The sequence below is a fragment of the Rutidosis leptorrhynchoides genome, chromosome 8, assembly GCF_046630445.1.
Source record: "Rutidosis leptorrhynchoides isolate AG116_Rl617_1_P2 chromosome 8, CSIRO_AGI_Rlap_v1, whole genome shotgun sequence".
NCBI classification, from domain to species: Eukaryota; Viridiplantae; Streptophyta; class Magnoliopsida; order Asterales; family Asteraceae; genus Rutidosis; species Rutidosis leptorrhynchoides.
Genome location: NC_092340.1, coordinates 97,829,074 through 97,840,748, shown reverse-complemented (window position 1 = coordinate 97,840,748; position 11,675 = coordinate 97,829,074). Strand labels below are relative to the sequence as shown.

The 11,675-nt window shown below is 32.9% G+C and overlaps 1 long non-coding RNA gene across 3 annotated transcripts; it reads right to left on the bottom strand.

The window, feature by feature from the left end:
* Positions 1–6,557: 6,557 nt before the first annotated feature.
* On the bottom strand, positions 6,558–11,308 carry LOC139861919 (uncharacterized). Of its 3 annotated transcripts, none has more exons than XR_011764002.1 (8): positions 9,018–9,918; positions 8,552–8,600; positions 7,830–7,884; positions 7,667–7,730; positions 7,321–7,543; positions 7,062–7,246; positions 6,752–6,983; positions 6,558–6,666 (listed from the first exon to the last, which is right to left on the bottom strand). It is a non-coding gene; the product is annotated as an uncharacterized lncRNA (long non-coding RNA). The 3 variants fall into 3 exon arrangements; XR_011764003.1 differs by lacking the exon at positions 6,558–6,666 and adding an exon at positions 10,687–11,308 and having other exon boundaries at positions 6,680–6,983; positions 9,018–9,288; XR_011764001.1 differs by lacking the exon at positions 6,558–6,666 and having other exon boundaries at positions 6,683–6,983.
* Between the last annotated feature and the right edge of the window lie 367 nt (positions 11,309–11,675).

The window sequence follows — 11,675 nt, the reverse complement described above, 5'->3', positions numbered from 1 at the left end:
AATCCCTTAAGTGCTTTTTCTTTAGATTAAGATTTAGACGCTTTAGAATTTTACGACGTTGCTTATCGTTTTAGTTTTAAATAAGTTTTAGTGCCTTTTTAAGTTATTGTCGTTTTGGATATAGAATTCCTTTTAAGCTTTAATACCTTTAGGAGCAACTTTTTAGATTTAGTTTTTAGATTTATAAGTTTCGACGTTTTTCTTTCTTATTTTTATTTTTCAATTTTTATTTTTCGACGTTTTTCGACGCACTCTATTTCTTTCTCATTTCTACGCTCTAGTTTTTAGGACATAGATTTTTATCTTCTTCAAAATTTCGACAAAAAATTATTTTAAGCGGTTAAATTGATAGACATCCAAATTTTATGGTTCGTAGTAATAGTTAGATTTGTTAGTGGCGAGTTGTGGGCTTCTGATTTAAAGGGTCCTGGCTACCTGCTGCATCTATTGGCTATTCGAAACGTGGGCAAAATCAGAAAAGTCTATTAATTTGATAACTTTAATAATTTTTATCTTTATAACTAATAGGATATTCAGTGAATGCACCGAGCAAAACGTTCACCGCCTTTTATACGTTCACCACCTGTAACCCGATCAAGACATCTAGCCAATATTGTCGCCGTTGATTTTTCTTTAGAATCATCATCTAGTCGAACAAGTACTCCAACTCAAATTTTCGATAATCCATTTTTTGAACCCGACTTCACAATTGAGAACCCGGAGGATATTCAAGGACAATTCCAAGATCTTGAACCACTAATCATTCCTCCTGAACCACAAACCGTTAAATTAGAATCTTCTAGTGATTCGGATTCAACAAATTCAAATATGGAAATAATGAAACCTCTAAGTATGGAAGATTGAATGAGAGCTACACGCACTGTCCAAGGACATGCCATTACGCGACCAGATGTTAATGCGCCAGATTATAAAATCAAAGGACAAATCCTACACATGGTAACTAATCAATGCCAATTTAGTGGTACACCAAAAGAACATCCAAACGAACATCTTTGAACCTTTAATAGGATCTGTACTCTATTCAAAATCATAGAAGTTGAGGATGAACAGATCTATCTCATGTTGTTTCCCTGGACTTTAAAGGGAGAAGCCAAAGATTGGTTAGAATCGTTACCTGAAGGGGCGATTGACACATGGGATGTCTTAGTTGAAAATTTTCTTAAAAGATTCTTTTCGACATCTAAAGCTGTGAAACTTCAAGGAGAAATTGTTACGTTCACGCAACAGCCAAATGAAATATTATATGAGGCGTGGACAAGATTCGGAAAGTTATTGAGAGGATGTCCTCAACACGGTTTAGACACTTATCAAATAGTACAAATATTCAACCAAGGTGTCGACGTCGCTACATGAAAAGACATCGACACAGCAGCTGGTGGTTCGATTATGAAGAAAACTGCAACTGAAGCTCACAAAATTATTGATAACACAGCCTCCCACTCATATGAGTGGCATCAGGAAAAAGATATCTTTCGTTCATCTAAAGCGGCTAGAGCCAATTCTAGCCATGACTTTGATTCCGTTTCTGCAAAAATAGATGCTTTCGAGAGATGAATGGAAAAGATGAATAAAGATATTCACGCAATACGAATCAGTTGTGAGCAATGCGGTGGACCACACTTAACGAAAGATTGTCACATCGAGCAAACGATGAAACAACATGAGAATATTTCCTACATGAACCAAAGGCCGGGAAATAATTATCAAAATAATTATCAACCGCCAAGGCCAAACTTCAATCGAAATCAAAACATTCTTTACAATCCAAATGGACCCAACAATAACTCGTATAACTAACAAGGTCCGAATAACCAACCAACTCAAAATAACACTTTCAATCAACAAAGACCTAGCTTGTATAAACCACCACAACAAACCGAATAGAAAAAGTCAAATCTGGAAGAAATGGTACAAAAGCTAGTTAAATCTCAAACACAATTTTTTGCATCTCAAACCCAGGAGGTTTGATCAGTCATTAAGAACTCAACAAGCTTCCATTTTGAATCTAGAAAAATATGTAGGTACTCTTGCTAGCATGATGAGTGAGAGGGAACAAGGAAAGCTACCGAGTAATACTGAAGTAAATCCTCGGAATGAGAATGTTAATATGGTTTCAACGAATTCTGAAAAACCAGCATCAGAAGATGGGAAGGCTTTAAATGTGAGTAACAATGAAGAAGTTACACCACCACCACCCGAGTATGTAAAGCCAGTGGTGGCACCATACAGACCACCCATCCCGTTTCCAAGAAAAGGAGTTGAGTATGAGCAAATGATAGGTAATAAAGTTTGTGATACCTCTGGAAAGAAGAAGAAGAATAAGAAAGTGCAAGAAACAAAAATCATAGAAGTAAACCCGGTGAAGACAGTTCCACCAAAACTTCCACCAAGGTTAGGTGATCCGGGTGAATTTATTGTTCCTTGTCTACTTAGTGATTGTGTCATGTATGATGCACTAGCAGATTTAGGTGCAAGTATAAGTGTTATGCCTCTTTCATTATATAAGAGATTAGGTGTAGGTGAGTTAAGTCCAACGAAAATGAGTGTTAGACTCTTTGATCAAACCATTAAGCACTCAGTTGGAATTGCTGACAACCTACCCGTTCAAGTAGGTAATTTAACCTTTCTAGTCGAATTTATTGTCATTGACATAAAAGAGGACTCAAACATTCCTCTAATTTTAGGTCTACCATTCTTAGCGTCCACCGGGGCGTTATTTGATGTAAGAGATGGTAGAATGACACTTAGTGATGGTGACAAATCGGTCACCTTTGTGAGTCAAAAAGCTAAATCTCCACCAACCAAAATCGTTGAACCAACAAAAATGATTGGTAAGAACCATGTTGTTTTACAAACTCCAACGGTAGTGCTTAACATTGATAAAACGCCTAAGTGTGGGGAAAATGAAGTAACACCTAATGATGACCTGATAACAAAGAACTCCGTTGTTGATACGAAATTAAATGACCCCGTTATTAATAGTTCAATGAAGAAACTTATTAAACGGATTCGCGATGCTAGAACCAAGGGAAACTTTAAGTTATGTAACCGGTTAGTATCTAATCTATCCCCTAAAGAAAAGGCGAAACTAGTTGAATTTTTGGAAATTACACAGGAATCCGACCAATGGCTTAAAGCAAAAGTCACAGATAGGCAAGTTGATTATGGTCTAAAAGAAATTGACGATGAAGTTAATCACAATTTCGAAACCACAGCTACCTAAGTGTGGGGAGATTCAAATGTTCTAAAAAGAAAATGTTGTTTAGAGTTAGTTGTTCTGTTCTCGCGTAGTTCCGAGAATGGAATCCGATTGGTCTTTTCCACTAGCAGACACTAAAGAACTAGTTTTCTCCCCCCATTCTGAATTTTTTTTTTGTAGGTTTTGTATGAAATTAATACGCTTTTTAAATTAAAGTTTTGTGTGAATTTAAAAACAAATTTTACTTTATTTCATTAAGTTTAAAAAAATGATTTCTAAAATTCGTCGTAAGTTAAAGACTAGGTTGTAGGACCGAGATTGCTTTACCCGAGGGCGGGGCGAAAAATTTTATTATCATTATTTTAATATTATTGATCTAAAGTATGCCAAAAAAAAATTAAAAAACCCGAAAATCTTTGCTTTTAAAACACTCGCTCTAAAACGACAAATTTTAATTATTCATTTAAATTGTTTTAATAAATAAAGGTTTTATAATATATATATATATATATATATATATATATATATATATATATATATATATATATATATATATATATATTGATGTGTGCGAAGGTGTATACTAAATACTATTATTTTTACTACGAAATATGATACAAGTTTTAATTAATTTACGGATGGAATATACCTAAACCTTGCTACAACACTTATAGGCAGTGTACCTAATCGTAGAGTAGTGTAGTGTTTAGTAAGTCCGGTTCATTCCACGTGGAGCTAGCTGAGTTTAACGCTATATTTTTAACAACTATATTTATATAAAATATATATAATTATATATATTAATATTATTATAAAAGGAGATTTTTACCGTTTAATGACCGGTTTGTCGATTTTAAATAAAGCGTAAAGATAAATGATGATTATATAAATGACAGAATTTAAATTGCGATAAAGTAAATTGCAGTAATTAAAATGACAATAAATAAAGGTACGATGAAATATGAAATAAAAGTATTATGCTTATTTAAACTTCCGTAATCATGATGTTTGACGTTTTGATTTTAATTAATTGTTACCCGGGTTAATTGTCCTTTGTCCTGGTTTATTTGGTACCTATCTGGTTTTTGTCCATAATAGTCCATCGGTCATAATTATAAAATGCTCGTCAAATTAACCTTATTCCCGAAGTCAAATATTCCAACTAATTAGGGATTTAGACTGTAACAGGGTTTTAATACTTTGTTAATAATTACACCAGGTTATCGACTGCATGTAATTCAAGGTTTTAATACTTTGTTAACAATTACACCAATTACCCTTGTATCTAATCCACCCCTGTTTTAATTAGTCCATGATATGTTAATTTATTCACTTGGCCAAAATGAATAATCAATTACCCAACCCAATTTATTAATAAAATGATTGTAAAGAATGTCGTATAAACGTCACTAAATAGGACATTCGTAATCATTTAATAATTATTAGATTAACTAATTTGAAGATAGGTTCGACAGATTCCAATGAGTTGTCATTCGATTAGACAATACCCCCATCTATTAATAGTCCATAGTCCAATGTCCACAAGTGTCGGTCTTTTGTCCAAACCCAAATTATGGTACAAAATCCAATAACCCCGTCTTAATATTTAGCCCAACATCACGATTATTTCGGATTAAATAAGCATAATAATAACTTAGTTACGAGACATTAATTTAAACAGGAAGAACATAGCTTACAGTGATTATTTATCGCGTAGCGTTACACGGACAGAACTCTGACTTTAAAACCCGTAAAACATTTCTTACAATAACCCAATTATTATTAAACTTAAATTAAAATTAAAATTATAATTATAAATATATATATTTCTTATAGAGAGAAGGAAAGAAAATTTGAAGGTGTACATAATTCGCTGAAAACGTCGCCTTTTATAGTTTGCTGACATTTTATTTAAATATATATAATTTATATTAATTATATATATATTATATTATATTCTTGTGCATAGTTGACTTGTAATTTTAGGTCCGTTGCGTCGCGCGTTGATAGTTGGCTCAGGTCCCGGTTCCGGATTTTCGAACATCTTTTTTGTACGCGGAGATATCTTGTACTTTGCGTTCCGCGGCTCGTACTCTTGTCATTTTTAGACGTTTCTTATCAATAAATGGAACCACTTGAATTATATCTTGTACATTTGAGCTTTTTGGTCATTTGCGTCTTCAAATCGTCATTTTCTTCTTTTGTCTTCGCACTTATTTATTTAACACTACAAGAAAAATGCTCCTATAGGACCCCCAATTTGGTCCTATAAAGCCACTTTATAGGACCTTTGGACTTGATAGGACCTACCAATGGGAGTTGTATCTAACGCGGTCGTATAAAGTATTGAAATTAAAAAGTGTCCTAAAAGGTCATAAGATTATGAAACCAATGATCAGGTCATATAATATAATTAACAACCACAAAGAAATGTCCTTAAAATACATATTAGGAGTCACTTTTGAAAATGAGACATACACAAGGTGTCCCAAAAAGTAAAAATATATGATATAAGTACCAATAAAAGTGTCCTAATAAAAAGTTATAATTCGTAAGGACCAAAATAATGGTCCCATTATTATGTTAGTACCCAGATAAGAGTTCTATTATAAAAAAAAAAATACTACATTAGTACCAATAAAAAAGGTCCTAATATCGATATTCTTGTTTAGTACCAAGAAAAAAGGTCCTAATATGCACAAATGTTACTTTAGTACCACATAAAATGGTTCTAATATAATGATTTTTAAAGTTAGTACCACTAAAAAAAGTCCTAATATAAATATTTTAAACCTTAAAACCAAAAAAATAAGTCCTAATATATAATGATATTTTACTTTAGTACCACATAAATAGTCCTAATATAATAATTTTTCAAGATTAGGACCACTAAAAAAAGTCCTAATATAAATATATTAGTAAACCGTAAAACAACAAAATGGATCCTAATATATAATGATATGTTACTTTAGTACCATGAAAAAGTGTCGTAATATAATAATATTATATTAAGTTTATATGACATAATTATAAAGCGTCCTTTCAGGTCATAGTAGTTCCGGATCAGTTTTGAATTGATATTCGAATCTGGTTCGGATATTCGGTTTGGGTTCGCGGATTCGAATCCGATTCGAATATTTGGGACCGGCTCGGATAAACGGATCTAAATTGGATATTCGAGTCTGTTTCAGTTATTCCAGTTTTTATTTAATATGATTATGCACACCCAATTAATAATTTGTACTAAAAAAACAAAAATGAAATAAGACATAATTATATTTCTATACATTATTCTTATAACATGAAAAACACCAAACATAAAAAATTCATAAATAATCCAACATATAAAGACATCGAATAACATTTGATAACGAAATTAAAAACAATGAAAAGCAACGCACAACGTCTTGGATCAACAAGTATATTTATCAATCCAAAGGTACCACCTACATATAAACCAACCATATATTTATAAGCATAAAAGTGCATATTATAAAAAATAATATTATAAAAAATTTATGGTAAGCATACTGATGTGAACATTGAAGGCAACGTGACAGACGTGCCTATAGCATCTTCAACTGTCAAATACAAATCATATGGCCTAACTAAAATTTCACCCTGTTTAATGATCACTTGAATTTCTATCCTATCCAATCTCTAGACCACCAACTGTCTAAGTTGGATCCAAGCACCTCAACCATCCTTTTGTTACCTTCTCGTTAGGGTTAAAAATGTTGTGTAGAAAAACTTGATCTCCTACCTAGAATTCCGTTTGCAACATGAAATTATGACTGTTAAAAATATATCAAACACATTAATGTGTTAGATAGAAAAATACCTTAAGCCGTGGAGCTACATTGACTACAGTGGGCCATGTGGTGTGGTGTTGTGCTATCTTTAACAACTGAATTCTTTCATTCTTATCTGCCAACATAGCTTTTAGTCCAACTAATTCAACTAAATCCACTTAATCCTCTCGAACACTTACCGCGCAATATTTGCTACCAATTGTACCTCCAACCACTGCATTCAGATCTAAACTCTTAACAATAGTACAACTTTATAACGTTGTACTTTAATAAAATGAATAAAGATACCTGTCCAACGCCAACGCCATCATATTCAGTGGAAACGATATACCAATTTATGTAGCTAGCTGGTGATTCTCAAATAAACTCCATTATCTTATGATTGCAGCTTTAGAATCAGATGGACGACCAAAATGTATAATGATATAATTTCTAGCGAATATGGTCTATGTATAGAGCTGTTGAAAATAGAGATGGCAAGATGAATGCAGCTGTTCATCTCTATATCGTCCTTATTTAGCATGTCAAAAGAAAAAAAAAATCAAACAAAAAAAGTTACTTTCTGAAATGTTTTGGATAAAACAAACCAGATTGACCCTTTGGTAACTATTATATGTGACATGAACTAACCAACCTTATGAATGCTGGAAAGTTTATGAATACATCACTAAGGTTCTTGAAATCACGCCGAATTAATGCTGCAATTTAGATGTACAGTAAGAATAAATCATATGATACATGAACTGTTATGGCAATTTCCTCTTTGCCAAAATATAGTTTCGGCAATACGACAGTACCGGGGATAACGATTCCAGCAACTTTATGTGTTTCCCTCAGCGTCACATATAGCAGCTGCACGTAAATGAACGATAGTTTGACTTGTAGTTAGTTAGTTGCTGCCAAATTAGAATAACTAATTTATACTATGCAAATAACAAATAAAGAGGCAACTAAGTCAATTCATTATAAATCATAAAAAGGATATATGTCATTAAAAACAACAACATGAATTACAAAACACCACATAAGTAAATAAGGCATTACCCTTCTAAACAGGTGGGATTAGGGATGAGCAAAAATCCCGAAAAACCGAAACCGAACCGGTACCGAAAATCGGTACCGATAGGGATTCGGTTTCGGTACATTCGGGATCGGTACCAGTTCAGTACGGGGAAATCGATTTTGAATACCGAATTTTTTTTCACAAGACTTTTATTATTCAGCCCAAGCTTACATTCATGCATACAAATGCAAGTAATGAAACATCACCATTTCATTGTTGCACATAATGTTTCTGTTTATTAGTGATCGTTAGCAACCATCTTGAAGAGTGAGATACATCAAGCGCCGCTTGATATATGAACCAGGATCACAGCTTGTTATATATTTGGTTCTTAGTTCTGGATTTTTTAACTAATAGAAAAAACAATAAACTTATTCTCAATGCACTGAAGCCTATGTTCATGACCAAAGTGGCTCTTAACTGGAATAGTGGAAAAGTATAAAGAGTTGCACTTACAAAATCAGTACATGTTACATTGTGCACCCAGCTTGATTACTCGAGCATCCTGATATTTACAAAAATATTAAATTGTTAGGGAGAAAACAAGAGAGAAAAAAATCACAATTCTTTTGTAATTGAATATAGAAGCATCTCCCGACACCAAGGATCAGGTTTAGAGACAAACTTGTAGCAAGAGTATATTTTATTAGCTCAAAAAGAACTATATTAGCAGTTTCTCAGCATCAAAAATACTTTTTTTTTATGTGCAAGGTTGAAGAACATACTCTCATACAGCACAAGTTGTGAGTTAACTATTAGTCCATACATATAGCATATTTAATGTCTCTACTATTTCAAGATTTCGGTACCATTCGGTACTATACCAAAAATATCCGTACCGATACCGATACCGGCCCGGTACCATTTTCTTAATTCGGTACGGTATTCGATTCTTGATTTCGGAAAATTTCAGTTTCGGTACCTTCGGTTTCAGTACGGTGTCCGTACCGATCTCATCCCTCCCTAGTGTGATAGTTGCAATGTCTCCTGCAGCTCCAGACGTGCTAGCAACAGTAGTCGAAAGATGTGGAACGAATGTCTCCGAGTGATTATGACTTCCTAACAATGACTATGGCAGATGTCGTTCACATACAACTGTTGTCTCCAAGTGATTCTTAAAAATACTTACTGTTTGTATAAACAATGACTATGGCAGATGTCGTTCATAAACATTGATACTCAAAAAGATGGACCTGAATTAATCATAGTAAGTAACCTGCTCATTAACAGCAGCTGTATGTGATCAACCTCGAAACCATATACACAACAACTCGAATACTTAATGGCATAGATAACATAAACCCAGAGGCGTCTTTGGACATAGGCAAGATAGGCAACCGCCTAGGGCCCAAAAAGTTTGAGGGCCCAAAATTTTAAATATATATATATATATATATATATATATATATATATATATATATATATATATATATATATATATATATAGGGGCAGGATCAATGGGGAAGTAACCAATCGAGGGGAAGCGGGGGGAAGCAGAATTTTTTTTTTCGTTTTTTTTTAAAATTTTTTTTTCCGGCATCAAGATCACACGAAAATATGAACATTTAGAAGAGACACTTCGTGATGAATGTTATTATTTAGGCGGGAAAACGATCGACAAAAATAACATTCAAGATAATATTGTTCGTAAAGAATATGAACGTTTTTTTTTTCATGTTTTGTGAAGTAAAATTTAGCCCGATTTAGAGTTTAGGGTTTAGGGTTTGGTGTTTTGGGTTTATTCATCTACTAAATGTTCATATTTTCATCTCATCTATAATGTTCGTGAACAAAGTTTTTTCAAAAAACGAAAAAAAAAAAAAAAAAAAATTTGCTTCCCCCCGCTTACCCCCGAATGGTTACTTCCCTCTTGATCCTACCACTATATATATATATATATATATATATATATATATATATATATATATATATATATATATATATATATATCTCAAAATATTCTATTTAGTTAAATAAAAAATTGTCAATTAAAGTTGTAATATTGTTATTTTAAATAGTTAAATGAATTGTAAGTATATACAAATTGATAAATTTAAGTATTATCTTTTTATATGTATTAAAAAATTAAACGTGTGTGAGGGCCCGTTTTCGTCTAGGGCCTTCGAATTGTTGAGGCGGCCCTGCATAAACCAAACACGACAACTCATTAACAGCAGCTGTGATGTGATGAAGAAGTTGTGAATAAATTATAGTTGTTGTGTAAGTAACATCAAATAGTCATTGTCTTTTGTTGCATGTCATTACATCAATTCATCAAATAACAATCCCAAATATACAACAGCTCGAAAGCAAACACGAAAACAACATAAAAACCGCAACTTAGTATTTCCAAGCACAAACATAATTATGAAATCAAACACTAATATTACACAAATAGCAGCTGGAACTTAGGTGAAAAAAATATATTTAACAATGGAAGAACGAAAACATTCATAACATAATCAAAACCTTAGCACAATAACATTTGTAATAAAAAGATGCAGCCAAAAATTAGATACTGAAAAAAAAAGGAATGTATAACCTATTGAAATTGAGAGAAGTATTCGGATACATTCAAACGGAACCTCACCGTTGAATAATTCGATGGTGGTCGTTGCAGTTATGGCGGCATCGCCGCCATCACAACCACGGATGTACCTTCGTAAGCTGGAGTTTAGTCACGACGGATGTACCTTCGAAGCCAATTTTGGAGTTTAGTCACGAACGATGTACCTTCTTAAGCCAATTTTGGGTTGTAATTCATCATCTGGTTCAGTTTTGTCGTCGCCGTATGTGTTTAATCGGAAAGTACATGGTGGTGGTGGTGGAAGGTCAGTTAATCGAAAAACGGGTTTGAAGTTGAATCAGGTTATGATGGTGGAGAGGGTGAAAGTGAAAATTGTTTGGTTGGAGGGGTGAAAACCCAGATCTAAAACGTAACCCCAATTGCTAACATTTCTTCTTTTCTTATTCCCTTTCTATAACCCAGATCGAAAACCGTCATAAATCAGATCTGCAAATTTGAATTGAATTTTAATTTTCAATTTAAAATGACGATAGTTGTTTAATGTAAAACTAATTAGAAAGGAACTGCCGAACTGAAAATTGAAAGAGGGAATTTAAAAAATTTGAGGAGAAATGGAGGCAATTTTTTCACCAAATCTTAAAACTTTTAATTAACACTATATAAATATTTTTATAGATTTTTTATGGCTTGTATATTATATTCCAGATTATAATAAAAATACTTTTTGCTTTTCAAAAAAAAAAGATTTTTTATGGCTTGTTATTAGGAAATTCCCACATAATTCAATTGTTGGTATATTACCCCTTACCCCTTATATACTTAATCTCCCTGTTTTTTGTCGTTTGACTAAATCAAACCACATCTTAGACCATTCACAATGATGACGGGTGATGGGGGCGTGATGAAGTGTTTTTTTGTGGGGTATAGTGCTGATTTGGCAAAAGTGATGGCGTGATGCAGTTTGTAGTGGTGGGCGTGATGGTTATGTGATGAGTTAAATTGGTCTCACCGTTTTAATTTAATTTTCATTTAGTTTGATTTATTTTTTTTTA